Below are 5925 nucleotides of genomic sequence, written 5' to 3'. Positions count from 1 at the left end.
GGTGAAGATTTATATATAGGAAGTTGAGTTTCGGCCATCGGGAAAGTTTCGGGGGTCACCGGTATTGTACCGGGACCACCGGAAGGGTCCCGGGGGTCCACCGGGTGGGGCCACCTATCCCGGAGGGCCCCATGGGCTGAAGTGGGAGGGGAACCATCCCCTGGTGGGCTGGTGCGCCCCCCTTGGGCCCCCCTGCGCCTAGGGTTGGAAACCCTAGGGGTGGGGGTGCCTCACTTGCCTTGGGGGCAAGCCACCCCCTTGGCCGCCGCCCCCCTTGGAGATTGGATCTCCTAGGGCCGGCGCCCCCCTAGGGGCCCTATATAAAGAGGGCGGAGGGAGGGCAGCCGCACCCTAAGTCTCTGGCGCCTCCCTCTCCCCTGCAACACCTCTCCCTCTCGCAAGTGCTTGGCGAAGCCCTGCCGAGATCGCTGCTGCATCCACCACCACGCTGTCGTGCTACTGGATCTCCATCAACCTCTCCTTCCCCCTTGCTGGATCAAGAAGGAGGAGACATATTCCCAACCGTACGTGTGTTGAACGCGGAGGTGCCGTCCATTCGGCGCTAGGATCTCCGGTGATTTGGATCACGACGAGTACGACTCCCTCAACCCCGTTCTCTTGAACGCTTCCGCGCGCGATCTACAAGGGTATGTAGATGCACTCCTCTCTCTTGTTGCTAGATGACTCCATAGATTGATCTTGGTGAAGCGTAGAAAAAATTTATTTTCTGCAACGTTCCCCAACAGGAGCAGCAGCAGCGACTTTGGCTACAGCCAAAGCATCAGCGACTCTGGCTACAGCAAAAGCAGAAGCGAGGATGAGGAGGAACGGAGTGGGGAAGAAGAGGAGCAGAGCGGGGATGACCTTGCAATGGTGGTGGCTGACGATGGACACGCGATGGTGGTGGCTGATGATGGCCTCACGATGGTGGCGACTGACGACGAGCTAGCGACGGTGGTGCCTGAAGATGGCCTCGCGATGGTGGTGGTGCCTGACGATGACCATCCGATGGTGGTGGCGCTGGCGATCCCACAGTTGGGGGACGACAGGACCATGCCAATTGTGATAGAGGAGTACATCCCATTGCCTCGCCGCTCTAAATGCATCAAGATGATGAAGGAGAAGAAGAAGGAGGAGGAGTGAAGATCTTAAGAAAAGCTAGTCTTCTTCTAATTTGCAGATATGTTGGAAACTTGTTGGAAACTTGTTTTGGATATGTTGTTGGAAACCATTGTATGTTGGATATGTAGTTGGAAACTTGTTGTTGGTATGCTTGTTGAATTTTTTTTTGAAATGTGTGTGTGTGTGTGTGTATGTGAAATTTTGTCAAATTGAATGAATTTAAGAAAAACAGAAAAAACAGGGGCTATACAGACACTTTGCCATCCGATGGCAGACGGCAAAGGTCTTTGACGTCAGCCAGCAGGCGGCAAAGATGACACGTGGCAGCTACATGTGCAACCTGGGGTGCACCGGGCTGGCCTATTTGGCAGCTTTGCCGTCAGCTGGCTGATGGCAAAGACCTTTGCATCTTTGCCGTCTGCCAGCTGACGACAAAGCACGCCGTTAACCCCTTAACGGGCCTAAGCTGCCACGTGCGCCGTCCAGGCTCTTTGTCGTCTGCCAACAGACGGCAAAGGCCTTTGCATCTTTGCCGTCCGCCAGTAGACGGCAAAGAGGGCTTTGCCATAGTTTATTCAGCCGGACCTGTTGCCGTCTGCTGGCTGACGGCAAAGGCCTTTCCCGTCTGCCAGGCATGCCTTTGCCGCCAGCCATGGCGGACGGCAAAGTGCCTGATTCCAGTAGTATTATTCATGGTAGAATTGTATTGACCGGAAACTTAAATACATGTGTGGATACATAAAAGAATACCGTGTCCCTAGTGAGCCTCTACTAGACTAGCTCGTTGATCAAAGATTGTTAAGGTTTCCTAACCATAGACATGAGTTGTCATTTGATAATGGGATCACATCATTAGGAGAATGATGTGATGGACAAGACCCAACCGTTAGCATAGCATATGATCGTTCTGTTTATTGATACTGCTTTCTTAATGTCAAATACATGTTCCTTCGATCATGAGATCATGCAACTCCCGGATACTGTAGGAATACCTTCTGTGCTACCAAACATCACAAACATAACTGGGTGATCATAAAGATGCTCTACAGGTATCTCCGAAGGTGTCTGATGAGTTGGTGTGAATCGAGATTCGGATTTGTCACTCCTTGTATCAGAGAGGTATCTCTGGGCCCTCTCGGTAATAACATCACAAGAAGTTGCAAGCAAAGTGACTAAGGAGTTAGTTGCAAGGTGATGTATTACGGAACGAGTAAAGAGACTTGCCGGTAACGAGATTGAACTAGGTATAGAGATACCGATGATCGAATCTCGGGCAAGTAAGATACCGACAGACAAAGGGAATTACGTATGTTGCCATAAAGGTTCAACCGATAAAAGATCTTCGTGGAGTATGTAGGAATTAATATGGGCATCCAGGTCCCGCTATTGGTTATTAATCAGAGAGGTGTCTTGGTCATGACTACATAATTCCCGAACCCGTAGGGTTGCACGCTTAACGTTCATTGACGCTAGATTACTATTGGGATATTTGATGAGTGGTAACCAAATGTTGTTGGAGTCCCGGATGAGATCATGGACGTCATGAGGAATCTCATAATGGTCGAGAGGTAAAGATTTATATATGGGAAGTCATATTTTGGGTTCCGGAAAAAGGTGTAGTTTTTCGGTATTGTATCGGGAAGCTTCCAGAAGGTTTCAGAGGATTCCGGAGGGGTCCGAAAGTCACCAAGTGGGTTCACCACGACCCAAGGGCTAGCATGGCTATGGGGAGGTGCCCTGGCCTTATTGGTCTAGACGCACCAAGTCCTCAAAAGCCCATGTGGCTAGGGAAGGCAAAAAAAGGAAGGAGTCCTAGTAGGAATAGGATTGGACTTGGAGTCCAAGTCCTCTCCCCCTTAGCTGCGCCTTAGGGCTTGGAGGGGCTGTTTCCCACGCCCCTCCACCTATATATAGAGCGGAGGGGGTGCCCCAAGAGGATACACCAAGCCCTTGGCACCCCTCTCTCTCTCTTGTTACTCCGTAGTTCCACCGCCTCGTCCCGGCGACGCTTAGCGAAGCGCTGTCGGTGCTCCACCAACACCATCATCACCATGCCATCGTGTTGGTTGTGATCCCATCTACTTCTCCTCTCCCGCTTGCTGGATCAAGAAGGAGGACACGTCATCGAGCCGCACGTGTGCTAAACTCAGAGGTGTCATCCGTTTGGCACTAGATCAGTTGGATCATGATCGGATCGCGAAGAGTACGACTACATCAACCGCGTGATAAACCCTTCCTCTTATGGTCTACGAGGGTACGTAGACACACTCTCCCCTCTCATTGCTATGCATCTTCTTGATAGATCTTGCGTGCGCGTAGAATTTTTTTGTTTTCGATGCAACATTTCCCAACACAATTGACAACCTCACTAGTTTTTTGAGGGCCAAGGGGTTTTTGTATTTTTGTGTGTAGGTACTGATCATGGGTTGTGTTTGCAAACTTCTAATGGTTCGATAAGTCTTAAGGCCATCCATTTGAGGGAAATTGCTACTCGCTACAAACTCTTGCACTCGGGGGCCCAACACCTTCCTAGTTCGGACGAAGTAGTAGCGACCCCATCCGGTTTTGTCAAGGGTGGCCTAGTTATCACCCACCTAGTACATTTAGTGGCATAATAAAGATGGTTGTGGGAACTCGATGGAGGACTGAAGCGATGGTGGTAGGATGGCCGATGGTACATACCCTAATGCTAAATGTCAGCTGGGTGGTTCTCATGGGTTTAAATGTAGGAATAAAGTGTTGGGGAACGTAGTAATTTCAAAAAATTTCCTACGCACACGCAAGATCATGGTGATGGCATAGCAACGAGAGCGGAGAGTGTTCACCCACGTACCCTCGTAGACCGTAAGCGGAAGCGTTAGCACAACGCGGTTGATGTAGTCGTACGCCTTCACGATCCGACCGATCCAAGCACCGAACGTACGGGGCCTCCGAGTTCAGCACACGTTCAACTCGATGACGATCTCCGGCCTCCGATCCAGCGAAGCTCCGGAGATGAGTTCTGTCAGCACGACGGCGTGGTGACGATGATGATGTTCTACCGGCGCAGGGCTTCTCCTAAACTCTGCGACGATATGAACGAGGTGGAATATGGTGGAAGGGGGCACCACACACGGCTAAGGAACGATCCGTAGATCAACTTGTGTGTCTATGGGGTGCCCCCCCCGCCCCCGTATATAAAGGAGCAAGGGGGGAGGCCGGCCGGCCCTTGGGGCGCGCCAAGGAGGGGGGATTCCTCCTCCTAGTGGGAGTAGGACTCCCCTTTCCTAGTCCAACTAGGAAGGAGGAAGGGGGAAGGAAAGAGGGGGAGAGGGAGAGGGAAAGAGGGGCCGCGCCCCCCTCCCCTAGTCCAATTCGGACTCCCCTTGGGGGGCACCTCCTGGGCTGCTGCCCTCTCTCTCCCCTCAGGCCCACTAAGGCCCAATACTTCCCCGGGGGGTTCCGGTAACCCCTCCGGCACTCCGGTTTTCTCCGAAATCACCCGGAACACTTCCGGTGTCCGAATATAGTCGTCCAATATATCAATCTTTATGTATCGACCATTTCGAGACTCCTCGTCATGTCCGTGATCACATCCGGGACTCCGAACAAACTTCGGTACATCAAAACTTATAAACTCATAATAAAACTGTCATCGTAACGTTAAGCGTGCGGACCCTACGGGTTCGAGAACTATGTAGACATGACCTAGAACCATTCTCGGTCAATAACCAATAGCGGGACCTGGATGCCCATATTGGTTCCTACATATTCTACGAAGATCTTTATCGGTCAAACGGCATAACAACATACGTTGTTCCCTTTGTCATCGGTATGTTACTTGCCCGAGATTCGATCGTCGGTATCCAATACCTAGTTCAATATCGTTACTGGCAAGTCTCTTTACTCGTTCCGTAATACATCATCTCATAACCAACTCATTAGTTACAATGCTTGCAAGGCTTAGGTGATGAGTATTACCGAGAGGGCCCAGAGATACCTCTCCGACAATCGGAGTGACAAAACCTAATCTCGAATTATGCCAACCCAACATGTACCTTCGGAGACACCTGTAGAGCACCTTTATAATCACCCAGTTACGTTGTGACGTTTGGTAGCAAAGTGTTCCTCCGGTAAACGGGAGTTGCATAATCTCATAGTTGTAGGAACATTGTATAAGTCATGAAGAAAGCAATAGCAACATACTAAACGATCAAGTGCTAGGCTAACATAATGGGCCAAGTCAATCACATTATTCTGCTAATGATGTGATCCCGTTAATCAAATGACAACTCATGTCTATGGTTAGGAAACTTAACCATCTTTGATTAACGAGCTAGTCAAGTAGAGGCATACTAGTGACACTATGTTTGTCTATGTATTCACACATGTATTATGTTTCCGGTTAATACAATTCTAGCATGAATAATAAACATTTATCATGATATAAGGAAATAAATAATAACTTTATTATTGCCTCTAGGGCATATTTCCTTCAGTCTCCCACTTGCACTAGAGTCAATAATCTAGTTCACATCGCCATGTGATTTAACACCAATATTCACATCTGTATGTGATTAATACCCATAGTTCACATCTTCATGTGATCAACATTCGAAGAGTTTACTAGAATCAATAATCTAGCTCACATCGCTATGTGATTAACACCCAAAGAGTACAAAGGTATGATCATGTTTTGTTCGTGAGAGAAATTTAGTCAACGGGTCTGTCATATTCAGAGCCGTATGTATTTTGCAAATATTCTATGTCTACAATGCTCTGCTCGGGGCTACTCTAGCTAATTGCTCCCACTTTCAATATGTA

The sequence above is a fragment of the Triticum aestivum genome, chromosome 2B (assembly GCF_018294505.1).
Source record: "Triticum aestivum cultivar Chinese Spring chromosome 2B, IWGSC CS RefSeq v2.1, whole genome shotgun sequence".
NCBI lineage: Eukaryota > Viridiplantae > Streptophyta > Magnoliopsida > Poales > Poaceae > Triticum > Triticum aestivum.
Note: the sequence above shows the minus strand (reverse complement) of the source record.